The 15,818-nt window shown below is 39.7% G+C and overlaps 1 protein-coding gene across 5 annotated transcripts in view; it reads left to right on the forward strand.

Moving 5' to 3' along the window:
• ENOX1 (ecto-NOX disulfide-thiol exchanger 1) overlaps positions 1-15,818 on the forward strand; it is a 360,099-nt gene that overhangs the window by 200,157 nt on the left and 144,124 nt on the right. For all 5 annotated transcript variants that reach the window (XM_063392151.1, XM_063392147.1, XM_063392150.1 and 2 more), the window contains one exon: positions 10,662-10,772. The gene's annotated coding sequence lies outside the window, so the exon portion shown is untranslated. The remainder of the gene's footprint in view (positions 1-10,661; positions 10,773-15,818) is intronic.

Raw genomic sequence — 15,818 nt, forward strand, 5'->3', positions numbered from 1 at the left:
ACCTCTTATTTAGCAGACAATATATTTTATAGGATAATACAGCAAAGAATGGGATATGTTTATGGAATGTGTACATATAGAATATGATCACTAGGTCTTATATGGATGCTGTGTTTTAATTCATCTGGCAGCTAAGGCCCACACATCCCCTTACTCCCTCTCCCGGTGGGATGGGGGAGAGAATAAGAAGGGTTAAAGTGAGAAGCTCCTGGGCTGAGATAATGGCAGTTTACAAAAGCCATCACTTCCAACATTTCCTGCTTCCTTCTCCTTCCCCCTGCTTTGTATGCTGAGCATGACACTGCATGTTTTGGGATATCCCTTTGGTCAGTTGGGGTCCTGGCTGTGTCCCCTCCCAGCTCCTTGCACACTCCCAGCCACTCTGTTGGGGTGAGAGGCACAAAGGGCCCTGACTCAGTGTCAGCCCTGCTCAGCTGTAACAAACACATCCCTGTGTTGCCATCAACACTGTTCTCAGCACAAATTCACAACAGAGCCCCCTATCAGCTAATGTGAAGAGAATTAACTCTATTGCAGCCAAAACCAGCTCAATGGACTTCAGTATATCTGCTCTGTAATAAAAGTCTGGAAATAGGACAAACCTCTCTTGTGAAGAAAAATAAGAAAAGGATGAAACTTCCTTGAATTGATAGATCTGAGCTGCAATCATGACAGACACTGCTTTTAGATATGAAACAACCTGGGAAGTGAATGAGGGTGCAAAACTTTAAACTGCAAATGAAGTTTACATTTTTTTCTAAAGCTAGAAAAAGTGTTATATCTCAATAAATGTTTCTGTCCTTCTGTGAAAAACAGAGTACAAACTAGCATAGAACTAAGATAGTTTAACATAAATACCATATATGGGTTTTTTCTGCCTACCACATCATCTTATGTTTATTGTTGAAACATCTGGCTTTATAACTAGTACTTTTTCCTTTTCATTTGGGACAGCTCCTGCACAGTTCTGGCTTCTTGGGAAAAAGGAAAGAAATCCTGTGAAAACTGATGTTTCTTGCAAGAAACATGTACAGTAAAGACCAGATGGATTTCATCAGTGTTATTTACTTAGCCAGCAAGGGCTGTTTATCAGTACAATATACAGATCATTGTAAGGTTATAAAATACAATGAAATAGTTGTCACCAAATCAGTTTCTTACTTTCTGAACATTGGCTCTCTTGGCTACTGAATAAAGCTTTTGAGGAATAAAGCTTTGACTTCACAAACCAAAATGTATTGTATAGTTTAATGGTAAGCAGCCAAGACTGTAATTTTTGAGAGACCAAAGCAATTTGTCTTCTTCCATGAAGGTTTCCTGAAGCATTTTCATGACAAAAAAATCAATGTTTTACACACACAGGTTACTCTCGGGCAAGGACTGCTTTAAATTATATTTCATTTTCAATAGTTTTTCCACTACTTACTTGTTGAGCAAAAAATAGGCACAATTAATTATTTTGCTCAGAAATACCTAATACCCTAAGTATCTATATGCTTTAATCTCCAAGAAACTATTGCAGAGGATTACAATATTCTCAAGATATTGCCGTTAGGATAGATGATGATTGACACTTATTCATTAAGACATAATTGATTTCCAAAAGCAGTGGATTTAGATTCCCTTTGAAAGACTTTTTTTTTGCCCCATTTTAATGAACAGCAAACTTCAGAAGAGAGGTACTCGTGAAAGCTTTTGGTTACACACAAGCAAATGTTCTGTGTGAGTTTAAATAATGCTTATACAGATGTGTATGCCTCCCAAAGAGGCAAGCATTGTACAAAAGTCAGCAGAGAGAATCTTCACACATGAAGTGCAGACATAAAACAATACCTAGGAAAACACCATCTAATTTACTGCACAGTGTGGCTGGGAAATTACTGTCGAGTAAGTGTCGAGTAAGTGTCGAGTAAGCTTGCACTGCAGAGCTAAACCTTGCAGAAATGTGTGAAGAGCACTCAAATACAAAATCAAGATAAATATCTCACTTCTATCCCTGTTTTACTTGTCAGCCTGTTCTTTCTTTTTTTTTTTTCTGCTATTTTACAAGAAGCATCTGTTTTCTAGAGGATGGGGGAAGTTCAGCTGTAGTGAGTGTGAGGTTTTATCCACTTTCTTCTGTTTGCTAATTCTGTGGATTTGATAATCATCTCCCTATTATCTGGTCATTGCTTTTCTATAGAGTTAAATTGGTTCTACTGCTTGTTCTTCAGCTGCAGTGCAGGATGGCAGTGTGTCCTCAGCACACAACTCCTTTGGCACACCTGTGGTTCAGGAATACTCTTCCAAAACCATATGCATATCGTGTATTTAAATGACTTTGTCCCATGCCATGGGATTCCTTCTGGGGTCCAACTGTGGATTTCAGGAGGAAGACAGCTACTGATTCTTTATTCTGGGGCCACAGTTTCACCATGGTGAGTGGCTGCTGTGGTGTTAGGAGCACTCAGCACACCTTGACTTGTTAGAGATGAGTGGTTTGTAACAGGAAATTACACTGCCGGAGAGCAAATTAGTGATTGATGTAAAATGGAGACTTCCAGATCATAATTGTGCTAGCAAGATATGAGACGAAGCTTAAAGTATAATTTGAACAGTATTTAATTAAGTGGAACAGTAGATTAACCACCACAATCCTAACTAAACACATATAGAAGAATTGCAAAGTATAAATGCTCATTTTTGCTAAATTGCCTCTGCCATCAGTTACTGACTTGGAGATGGGGTGATTGACATGAAGCTGATTTAAAATGGCTCAATTTACAAACTAAATTTTAAATCTTTTCCAATTGTTCTCCTTTAATGTAGGCAGGGAAAGGTGACTCATCTGTTCAGCACTGCATGGTTCACTGGGTGGGGAGAAAATGACATATTTTATCTGGTCACTGAGATCTTACTGTGTCATTTCACTTTGTGTCTAGTAATTAAGGCAAAGCGAATCACTTACCTGACAAATTTAGTCTTTTGTTCTTTCAATGGAAGTATTATTACCCCTAGTTTATATTTGTTTGAGTTGCCTGATGGCAGGTTTCTCTTATCACCTCAGTTGCTGACAAACTGTAATTAGGTATCCTCGTGCACCGTGCTAGATGAAGAAGTTGCAGGGAACCGGTGCAGTTCCTTTAGGTTTGTTTAATTAACTTTGTGTGCTGGATCCAAAAGATTTGGGGAGCCTGGCCTCCCTTGCTTTGTCAAGCTGTCTAAATCCCCTATCAATTATACCTCCTATTCTGGAAAAAAACAGTGGAGCATACAAGCTTTGAATTTGCTTTGCATGACTCTTTGTAGGAAGCAAACATAAAATGAGCTTGTCTTCAGCCACAATACATTCACTGTTAATTTGAAGTGAATATTTATAACTTTCTTTTTATTATTAGTCTGACTCTATGAGCAATTATAGCAGTATTCAGATAAATCTGCCCAGCCTGAGCCTGGTCAGAATTTTCTTTCCCCGTGTTTCTAATACATTTCCTACACTCTATTTTGTCCTTAATGCCTTTACAGCTTGTTCATTGGAAACAGGTTTTTAATTATGTTTCAACAGTACTGGAGACCTGATTTAATGAGCAATTGTTAGATATACTAGGGAGACACATTCACCTGATTAATGTGATAGTTAACTGAGCAACAAAATTGCCTCATGAAGAAGCAGCTGTACACAGAGTTGAAGCAGTAAAAAAGTTTGAGGGAATGTGAAGAAAATATTTGAGGAGAGATAATTTAAAATAGGATACTGAGCAAGTTGGAGGCTAATAAATATACAGTGTTGGCTTGCTGGTTGTTTGGTCTGTTAGTACATGCATGTGTGCACACACAGGCCCATATTTGTTAGGAGACAATTTATATAGGCTTGACTGAAAGATATTGCATTGGAATACTGGGATGTTCAAGGGCTGTAGAAAAAAAATTAAGAGGACGGGTCCTTCAGGTGTGTGCTGGAGATGAAACTGTGCTGCAGCCAATGCATTAATGGCATGCAGTGTTGTTGTCCAGCTTCAGTGCTAATGTGTGCTTTTGGAAACAAGTCTGCCCTTTGAGAAATAGGCGTTTTCTCAGCAAGAGGAAGGTAAGAGAGAAGAAGTTTGATATTCTTTAGTTGTCAGAGCTCACAGTGGGGTATTTCTTGTGTCACTGACTTGCTCCTGTCAGCAGCACTTACATTCTAAATTTGAGATCTTGTGGTCAGCTTGATCACCACAGGATTTTAGTAGAAGATAGTTCCACTCATGCATTTCAATGTCATCTTCCCTCCTCTTTGCAAGCAGCGTTTGCAAAGGAAGGTGACGCAGTGGTAGCCCGGTAGAAGCTCACGTTAGATCATGTTAGGTTTCATTCCTGCAGAGGGTTGTGGCACCCATGGAGAGAAGGGTCCAAAAAGGTCCACAGAGTGGACACAAGGTGCACTGAGGTCAAAAAGTGGTGCAGTCGCAGACATGGGTAGGAGAATTAAGTATGAAGGCTAGCGGAAACACAGCCCCCCTAATTTATCTCACGTAGTTCCCAACTTGGCTTGTATGATGGATATTGCCTTACAAACCTGAAAATACAGAATGTTTCAAAGTTAAGGGTGTATATAAAGCAACCCACTCACAAACTTACTGGACCCCTTATGGCATAACATAACCCCTCTGCTTTCAAGTTAGGGCTGGTGGGTTTGTGTTTCTGCTCACTCATATACTAGTGAGGACAGGTACTCTTTTTTCCCAAAAGGAAAAGTGAGCTTTTTGTGTGGGATGTCGTATTCTTGTTCACATGATTTAAACACATGAGAGCTGTATGGATTATAAACAACTCACTCTGGGAAAATGAACTGACTTTCCGTGTAGTTTCTCTTGGAGCATGGATTAGGGAGAAGACTGATAAGATATTTTGCCAAGATCAAATCTAAATGAAAGTGGTCCAGACACACTACAGAGATTACAAGAGATTTGAAGAAAATAGAGAAAAATGAGAAGGCAATTAACATACACCTGTTTGGAAGAGGAAACTGCTCCTATGAGTGTCAAACTCTCTGCCTCACTTTAGCTGGTTCAGCTCGTCTCTGTTGTGACACGTAACTTGGACAATTCCTTGCAAACCGTTTTTACTTCTTTGCCTTGCTAACATGATGGAAATAGAAATTGCTTTATTTATGATTTGAATGCATCTTTCAAAGCCAGGTGGGTTGCAGGTCTGATGGGTGGAGAATCAGAGTGGAATTCAGCAGATGTGGATTAATTTCAAATTCCTGTCAGCTTTGCTTTAGGAGATTTTTAGCAGATTTTCACTTTTGGGTTTTTTGTCTGCGCCTCATTTTATTCCTGTTGTTTGCAAAAAGGAGAGAATGATCCTCATGTTCCACCCGTGCTGTCATGCCTTACCAGTTTAGCTGGTGGTATTTTTGGGGCTCTGCATGTCTGTGCCCTTGGTCAGCAGTGCTCCAGCCCTCTCAGACCACACCAGCCCTCTGCTTGAGAAGTTTTTCGTCTTTCCTGGCTTGAAAGGAAAGTTCCCAGTGATGCTTTGATTTGGGCTGTACTTGCCTTTTGTTATTTTCATATGGCATGGTGTTTAGAGCTCTTGTGTGGAGGAGCCACGGTTCTGGAGCCAGCAGGGTGCCTGTGCAGGGCATCTCTGAGCATGGCAGAGCATCTTGTGGGAGCCTGAAACAGGTCACAGCTCAACAGACTGACTGGGCACCTGCCTAATCTCTGCCTCTTCAGCAAACGCTTTAAACATAAATGTGTTCCAGAGTGTTTTGCTATAGATGGGTGAGCTCCAAAATGTCCCAATGTGTTCTGCTAGATAAGGATCAGGATTTCTTTCTGGAAGAACTCATTACAGGACAGACACACTAGCATTGCCTGCTTTTTAGGAAAGAGGCTTGGCACTTTGCCATTTATGTGGCAGCCAAAGTAGACAAAAGCAGAACATACTTTTAAAATTTTTTCCTGACGTACAAGCAGAGATTATTTAGTTGTTATAATTTGCACATGTATTATATTTTAATCAAACTGAACTATATGATGGCAACCATTCCTGCTAATCTTGTGTTCTTTATTCTTCAAACCCAACAAAAGTCCTCTGTTGAACTCCACACTGAATTGTTAAGACCAATTTTTGGTTGTTTTATTGTGTTTTGTTTGGTTGATTGTTTGGGGTTTTGGTGGCATTTTTTGCTTGGTTTAATTTTCCTTGTTTAAAAAGCAATCAAGATAAGAGATTTTAAGTGGTGTGATCATGTGTTCCAATGCAGAGTGTTCTCCTATTTTTTTACAAAGACCATCCTAAAAAACTGCTGATTTTTTTTTAAAATAGTAAATAGTATATTCTACTGTTACCTTTGAAAACATTGGGGGTTTAATTTAATCTAACAGCTGGCCATTTATATGTCTCTAAACTTGTCATAAATCTAACACTGTGCAGCTAATAAACTGCAACAGGAAAAGTGGTAAATCCAAAGTACACACAGTCAGAGCATCCTGGCCTGTGCGTATCAACTTCTGTATAACCATATATGGAAAACTATCAAGCCTGGACTTCTAAAATTCCTGAGACAGGACAGCTTTTCAAGCAAAAGCAGCAGCCGAAGTTTATAAAAGCAACTGTCTAATTAATGTGTGTTTATGCATATATGCATATATGTATTTTCAAAATGTATGATATGTATTCACACCTGATACAGAAGTATGCATGACAAAAATGGAGCACAGTTCCCTTCTGAAAAACTGTCTGCCTCAACTGTTTCCCCCTCTTACCTCACCCTTGTCCTCAGACTAAACAGGCACATTTGCAAAGCCAACCCTTCACTAGCTCACGCTAAAAGGAAAACTTGGCATGATTTCCTTCTTTCTAACCGGGGCCCTTTCACTAATTTCCTTGACACAGATATGGTCCTGAGGAGTACCTTAAAGGGATTTAGATCCCTCCTTGCCATTGTCATCCCTTGTGTTTTGTCCAGGTGCACACTGCAACTGTCTCCACAAAGTGGGTTCTTTTGTTTGTTCGTTATATTTTTTTCTTCCCAGGACCCAAGTATTAACACTTCTGGTAGGAGGCATGTAACAGAAATATATTTGCCAAGTGGCGCTGCCTCTTTCCTTGGATATGGGAAAGCATTTTGTGGAAATGGGAAAACCAAATGAATAGAGCCCGCCAGTTCTACACGCCTCCTGTCTGTGAGCATCCCCACCCTGGGTACGTGGGCTGTGTTACTGACTCAGGGGAATGGGTTTAGAGGAGCCCTTTGTTGAAATATTGGCAGCACATCACTGGACTTGCTGTTGTTGCAGATGGAGCAACTTGCCGAACAGATGGATTCTCAGTTTTCTCAAAGAAAGGGAAGGTACTTGATGTACCACGGTGGGAAAGAAGGGAGGGTATTCCAGGCAGATGGAAAGGCAAGAAAGAAGGCATGTTCTGTGCTTTTTTGGTGCACTTGGAGCCTAGCAGTCTCTTTCTGGAAAACTTGGGAAAGCGTAAGCTCAGCACTCTGTGTGAGGGCAAAGGGACTATAACAGATGTTGAGGAAGTTATTTGCACAGAAGCAATGAAAATGAAGGCTGAGACTAGGAAAAGCCAGAGTGTGTAACTGAGTATTACGTGCTAGGTATGGGAAAGGGCTCCTGCTCTGCACCATCAGAGGTGCACTCCATTAAGGCACAGGACTAGTGCCAGAAGAGCATAACTGGAAGAGAGGACTGAGTGATATTTCAAGGTCTGTTGTGTTGTGGAAGAGTCTACAGATAAATGTCACCTGACACTGTGAAGCCAGGAATCCCCATGTTTCTGCTGCGTGTGCATTGGTTTTGTGATGGAGGGGTTTGTTCAGGGGCACTGCTCGGATACCATGTTGCCTCTTCTGCTACTCTTTCTCCCCTCCCCGTCCTGTTCTTACCTCACTTCCATCTTAATTGTTAGGGCAGGATCAGTGCTGTGCAGCACCCAAGAGCCTGTAAATCTGACTTAAAATCACGTTATCTGATCCAATATTTACTGCTAAAATCTTCATAAAATTGCCAAATGCAGCAGGCATAAACTGAAAGAAGTGATCGTATTTTGGTGTTGTATGTTAACTCTCTACAACTTTTCAGTGGCTTCACACACACACACACCAGACTTAGAAGAAATATACTTTATCATACTATCATTTATGATTTAATAACAATGGACTTTTATCTCTATTTTTATCCCTTAGCCTAATTAGACAATTTCAACGTCTTAGAATGCAGACATTAAAGCTGTTTAGCTATAGTAAGGATGCCAAAGGCCTTGGAAATCCAGATTTTCTGGGAAATGAATGTGATGAAGGGCAAAAATGTTATTTCCAAGTGTGATTCACTGCTGAAAGCAGCTATGCAAAATTATCACTTTCTTAAATAATGGCTTTGGCTTTTGTTCATAGTCGGGGTTGTGTCTACAGCAAAAGAAATGTCTGAAGTATTTTTCTGAAAAATAAAATTACCTGGATTACATACCCACTTTTGCATCAATTGTGCTAAATTTTGCAGGACTGAATTATCAGGGAGGCTCTGAGATAAAATGGACAAGGAATCCCATCACTGAATTTTAGTATGAACATTTTTCAGATTGTTGTGTCTGGATCTCTGCCAAGTTTCAGCCCCATAATAAATTAAGTCCAACCCACACAAAATAAAGAAATAAAAAAGAAGGGGAAACAACCCAACAATTTCTACAAGGCAAAAACACACAAAAAAGCATTTTTATGGGCAAACAAGTGGCCAAGAATTTATTGGAAAAGTAATTATCTGAAGAGGGAGTGGGGTCCCCTTTCTAATTGGAAATGATAACATTTTCCAGTCTTACTAAACACAGCAGAGGATCATCATTTTGCTTCACCAACTTGGTTAAATTAAAGTTGGGAAGTTGCCTTCCTCTAGTTTTATTTCTCCTGACACCCAATACTGCAGTTGAGCCCACTTCCCTTTCCCTGTGGCAAAATCTAATATGCCTGTCCCAGGACCTCTGAAAATCATGGAGGTGATGAGCCAGGGTCTGTTTTCTGCATTGTGTGTCTGGCTTATTTAATGTCTAGTCACCCTCAGATAATAAATATTTCATATGTTGGACAGGTGAAAGGTTTCATTCAGCTACAGATCTGCTTCCACAGCAACTGATTGTTCTCATTTAAACAGTTTAAATGTGTTGAAAACAGAGCTTGCTTTCTGTTTTTCTCCACTGTGGTTTTATGTGTAACGCATTATTTGTTTTCTCCCTCCTGTCCCTCCAACAAGCAGATACAGAAAAGCCGATAGCATTAACAAGTAATTCTGAACAATTTATAATCCAAACATATTCTCTCTTCCAGTCAAAATGGTATGAAAAATGCCATTTCATTTGACAAGTGTAGAGTAAATATCTAGAGATATGAAATTGCCCGGGTTAGCATCTATAAATATGCTGTACGCAAAAAATGCATGCAACCACAGTACTACTTTATGCTCTACAGTATATTTCTCCATTGCTACTGGAGACCATTGTCTACCAATTTAGTAAACAGAGTTAGGTTTGGGTTTTTTGGGGGGAGGGTGAGGCAGTATCCCAGGTCTTTCACTAAGAACAGTTTCCTTCTCTGAGAAAAGCTGCTAGCAAAAAGCTAAAGCAAAATGTCCGCAACCATATCTGATTTCTACCAATGTTAGCACTTCTGACAGATCTTCTGGAACATGTCTGCTGCACCCTTCACATCTTGCAGCAGAAGGAGCTTTTTGGAAGCATAGCTTAGCTCATTCTTCCTCTGCACATTTCCATGAGTAGTGCTCAGCTGCTGTCCCTCTTCCTCCCATGCCATCCCCACATCTGGACTCTGACTCATGCTGTCCTCTGTGCCCAACTCCGTTCCTCTGTCTGCATGCATGGCTGGTGGCTTCACAAAGCACTTCCCTTGCTTGCCTGCTGAGCCAATTGTGACTTGGTGCAGTGGTCCAAGTAATTTTGGTAGATAGGCTCCTAGGAAAGGGATTTCCACTTTACCATCTCCTATCAGGCTGAGGGACATTTTTTACTTGCATCTGACCATCTGTGTGGATGCTCTCTTGATGCTGCTATGGCAGAATGGGGACAAGTATTTCATAAGGCACACAGCTGTCTTAGGAAGTAAGTTAGAGAACACATCTCAGAGTGTGATTTGGGAGTTTTAGATGGGATGGAGAACCATGCATAGGTGGCTTATTTGATCTCTCTGTCCTCTCCTTCTATTTACTGTATAGCATTCTAACAATGTTGTATTTGGGAATTAGGAGGATGTTCTACATCAGTTTGGAAAAACTGAAATGACCTGATGCACAACTGCTATTTTGGGTTTAGGGGGAGATGGAAAATGGGTACAGTCTTTGGTAGGTGTCTTTGTCTGTGCCTGGTAGCTCTGTGGCAGATCCCCCTATTAGAAGCAATTGAACTATGTCTGACTTTGCAGCCCTCTCCCTTCTGTTTCTAAGCATATAGATTTGAGCCAGCAGGTCTCTGGTTAACCCCTCCTCACTGTCGTTTATTTCCTGCCACTCTGCAGACACACCACTGAGCATTAAGTATGTGAACTCAAAGACGCTCCCTCTCTCCTGTACAGTCTTAATAGGAAACAGTCACGAGCCGGGCTTCTCCAGGCAGAATTTCTACCTAAGAAACATAGGTTTAAGAGTATGCCCTTTCTCTCACCTTTTCAGATTGCATTAAAAGCATCCACTTCAAGAAACTACAACTGTGTTTATTCAAGCTTTGAATTTGGAAGTCGTGCCGGGATCCCTGCCACGACACGCTTGAACCGTGAAACCCAGGTCAGTTCCATTTTTTGGTTTTCATGTACTGGCACTGCGCTGCAGCTGTTTGAGCTACCAGGTCTCTGTGGAAGCAATACTTCTTTTAACATGCAGAAAAAATCATATTTGATTTTATAACCTTACCTCTTGTTTTTAGGTTTTAGGTTTTTTTGTACTACTAAACAAAATGTCAGGGTGGCATGTCAGTGAACATAATGCATTCAAAAAAAATCATGCTGACAGGCTCAAAAACTAAATGCTCTCTTTTAAACTGGCAGGAACAGCTCTGATTTTCCTTCCTGCCAACCAAGCTATACTTGGACTTGAGAGGACAGCTGTGCTTCCTCTCCCTTTTGCTCTGCCACTGTGACTGCTGGCTATTGCTCTGTATAATGCAATCTTGGGCTGTGGGATATGACCAGTTTCAATCAATGTTCACTGAGGTTGACTTTGTGACTCAAAGGCTACTGACTCAATAGCCCATTAGTTTTGTTGGTGAATCAACCCTTTCTCTCTCCTCAAGCCTTCTGTGGTGTTGAGGAGTTTGTGGGTTTTTCATATTGCTAGAGGGAAAGATGCTGGGTTGGCTATTGCACTGAATGCAACTGGAGGGGTGTTACTAGGTTTGCATGAGGCACTTTCTGAAAAGGCTTTTTTTGTTAGTGATTCTACTTTAGATCTCAGACTCCAAATTCACCCAGAGTTTACATTTCTGAAACTTTATGTGAGTAGTCTTTTACTGCAAGGTGGATTTGCAGAGAGAAAATCAAAGCTAACAAAATTTGGGACCTACAATGTTTGTTTCTCCCAAATGTACATTGGAAAACTCTTTTTGAAGGCATAGTACTGTTTGTCTGCTTATTGGGAAAACATCTGGAGGCAGCAGTGCTTTATGCAAGAAAATTTATTGGTGTTTGACTTGTGGTTCTGCCTTCCCTTTAATTCCTGTGCCCTGATCCTTAGAGATTGTATGCTTAGATGTTGATAGAGTACTCTCGTAGAAAATGCTCCTCTCAGTGAAAGTTATGCTGCTGTCATTTTTTAATGTTCCATACAATGGGTGAAGAGAAGTCTGGAATACACCCAAACATGGGAATTTCATCACCATGAAACCTGCAATTAGAGCCATTGTCCCATTCAGTCACCAAATAATAGTCTGGAGAGCAAATACCATGTCCAACTCCACATCTTCTCTGGCTCTTCCATGGTATGTTCAATTCTTCTGCTTCTAAGCATGTTTCCCTTCTTTCCAACTTTTTTCCTTTGTGCTATTTTTCTTTGTCTAATTATTTTAGGTCAAGTCTGCAACAGCTGAACAGAATGCATTAAAGGTAAATGTCTGTGATTTTCCTGTGGCAGAAAAAATTTGCATGAAAAGATAAATATCTTTTTGTGTATTATATTTGTGTAAGACAATGGGACGATAAGTTCTGAGTGGCTGGAAATGTTTTAACTGCACCATTAATGTTTAATTACTATTGGCAGCCAAGAAGTGCCTTTCTGGATTAACCAGACACTCAGCTTCTGAGATGTGCATAGGTGGCAGAAAGTGATAAAGCTAGTGAAACCTCACCTCTGGGAACATGTAATGGGATCCTTCCTGTGATATGCAAATTATGCTGCCAAGCTGCTGTATAAACAATTCATGGGAGATGTAGTGAGAGGTAGTTAAATAACTGGATCACATATCAAAGATAAAATCCATCACTGGGAATGGAAAAATGTGTTAAAAGACTGGTTTTGCTTTTAAAAATAAATAAATAATGAACAGAAAAAAAAAAATCTTTGCCCAAAGCATATAGTACCACTGAAGAGTAAATAGGAAAAGATTTATCACAATTGTTGCAGTTCAGAGTAAACAAACATTCAGGAAACTAGTGTGAACAGTTTGTGAAAACCAAGACTTTTCCTAGTACAGGTAATCTAGCCAATTATGCTGCCTTTTTTCACATTTTTTGCTGCTTTTTTTTTTTTTTTTGTAACTGAGGTAAAAAAGATTACTTCACAAATGTTAATTTGGTTACTTTTGAGGCAGAAGATATGCACTACTTACAGTGATAAAACCAATCCGGTCATTTCTATTCTAAGCATGAGCAAAGATCTCAGGCAGCCCAGAAAAACGTATTTCAGGGTCATATATAGCCACAGATCAATGAGTGTGAGCAAACCATATTGACACCAGCAGAAGCTGAGCTCAGGCCTTCAGCCTGAGTTTCTAATTTTTGTGTTTTACACTGTATAAGGAAAAGATTCCAGGTAATAGCACTCTTCCAATAAATCAAAGATTACTCTTTCACAAATGGCACTAAAGCCTTCATTGATTCTCTGTCCAACTTCACTGTTCTTCCACAGAGGTCAATTCCTGTAGCACTTGTCTTCCCTCAGCCTTTTCCTATATCTGCTGTTCATTTAGGATCTGATGTGGCTCAGTTGGAGCCCAGTGAGAAGCCTCTGTATCCCTCCTTAGTGGGAGCTGCATCCTGTGCTGGAGTCCTAAGGGGCTAGCAGCAGAAAATTTTAGAAGGCATCAGGGAATATTATAGCATCATGAGTCAAGGGAAATATTTTTGACCCATGACTTTCTTTTGTTTTGCTATCTAGTAGGAATAATACTTAGATAGAATTGTACAATCACAGTAAACAGGTCCCATATTCAACAAATGTATTGAATTCTTTTCTGTGTTTAATCACCAACAGAAACTATGTCAGATTATCATCCACCAGGAACAATATCTCCTAATTAACTGTAATTAAGGTATATTATAACTACAGGATATGAAACTAGATAGATCTGTCTCTTGACATTTCATATTTGGGTATTTTTTTTCTGCTAAGTCTCTTAATATGCTTCAATTAATGATAACAGAGGCCAGGCCATTCTCAGTGATGGATCTGCATACGTGAATCTTAGTACCACTGAGCTGAGATGAAGCATGAATCTTTCCATCATTAAACTCCCCTTAGAAACATGAATGAATTCCAATTAAACTGAATTTACTAGCACAAATGTTGATTATGAGCATGCTAAGGGTCAAAGCTTGATTGCTTTATCCTGTAAAGTGCAAAAATCTGTGCCAGACATGACAGGAAAGTTGGGTGGCTTGTCTGCAGAGCCTTCAGAAGTTCTGTAGCCATTAACAGCAGGTATGGCATCTCTTTTCATTCACTGAGAAGTCAAACAAAACTGTTTTGTTCAGGCCCTATTTGAACAAGTTTTTAATTTTAGTGCCCCACAAGGTTTCATCATCTAGAAGATTATTGCTTCTCCCTCTGTGCTGTGGCAGATACCCAGTCTTTACCAACTGATAAGCATTTGAAGGCCTAATCAGTAGTAAATTTGAGGTATATTCTTTGTACAGATAGCTTAACAGTTATGTTTTAACTATTCCTGAATGAAAGGAAATTGCCAACTTTAAAGAGAGCATTTCCTAGCTCAGGCATTTCTGGCCGTGTAATTACAGCTGCTAAATACACCACTTCCTTGCCCCTAGCCACAGTTGTCCTGAAGAAGATTAATAACATCGAATTTCTACCCAGGCTGAAATCTTGTTTGTACCCTGAAGTATGGACCCAGAAATAACATGACAGTGCACTACAACTCCATCTGGTGACTCCTCCCAAGCTCAGTGATGCTTCACTGTGCCCCAGTGATGCACTTTGCAGTGTCACCAATCCATGGGACACAGGGAGGGGTTCACTGTTTCGAAGATGAGTGCAGATGAAACCAGGTTTCTGCAGAGTTCATATGGTGTGTAGATATTTATCTGAAGTAATCTGTTAGATGTCATAGAGCATATGCAATCAGAAGATCTTGCATAAAACACTGGGGAAAAAAGAAGATGAAAAGCCTGTTTCCCATGCTATTCCGCTGAGCAACTCTATTATGATCAGGACTTAATTTAAGTGATCTACTATGTGATTGCACAATATAATCTTGTTCCTTGTTTTGTTATTTCTTCCTGTCATTTATTTTTAGCTACCTCAGTTCCCTGCAACTTCTTAAAGAAAATATTTCTTAGATTTATTTGAATTGTGTTCCCAAGCACAACTGTAATTCCCTTTATCTGATTGAGAAATGGCATGATTACAAACTTTTAGTTTTCTTTTAAGATACCAGTAGACTTTTTTTTTTTTTTTTTTTTTTTTTTTTCTCTTTTCTTTTTTTTTTATTTTTTGAGTCTCATATTTTGCTTGCATCTTATGTGCCCACACTTGCTTGATCACATGCAGGAAATATTTTTGTACACTGGTGCTATGCATGACTCTGAAAGGGGCTGTAGATAGAACAAGATGAGATGCAGGCTGTAATTTACACCTGACAGTGTGAATTTCATTGCAAGTGCTTTTAAAGGAAACTTGCTATTTTCTCCACATTCAGATAAACAGTGATGCCATAGGAAATGATGATAATTTTTGTTTATTTGTTTGTTTTCTTTATTTCACTCTGCTTTAGTTTTGAATTTTATGGGGAGAGAATATTCTTCAACCTAATGCAATCCTGTGTTATCTGCAGGCCCCGGTCATGGTCCTGTGGTGCTGGACATACCCCATAAGCACAAAAGAGCCTGACTAGGCAAGATTAATAAAGTCTGGGATAAAGAAAGTATAATCACACCATTTCATGGGTGGAGGATCAAGGTATAGATGGTTTAAATTACTTGCCAAAGGTGTGTTGCAGAGCTATATGAGGAACAGGAACCTCCTGGATCCCCATCAAGTTTCTTTTTCATGTCTAGAGAACTGAAGACCCATATTTATTTTGGTTGAATTGCAATTTGGATAGTTTGGAAGACATTTGTAGGCAGAAGGGCTCCATTCAGTCTTTCCCACCAAAAGAAATATTAGTAGGCAATTAAAAGAATAACAAATGGGACCCATTCAAAATGCTCCACTTGCTGTTGCTCTGATCTTCAGGCAGGAAAGTACACAGAGGTCATTTAACCTGAGCACTTATATATCAGAGGCCGCTAGTGTCACTCGGGCACTCCTAAATTAAACCATATATTTTAGACAGAAATATAGAGGTCTCACAAAGCATTTTCCATTTGGACCATAAATTCAAAG

This window comes from Prinia subflava, chromosome 3 (assembly GCF_021018805.1).
Source record: "Prinia subflava isolate CZ2003 ecotype Zambia chromosome 3, Cam_Psub_1.2, whole genome shotgun sequence".
NCBI classification, from domain to species: domain Eukaryota; kingdom Metazoa; phylum Chordata; class Aves; order Passeriformes; family Cisticolidae; genus Prinia; species Prinia subflava.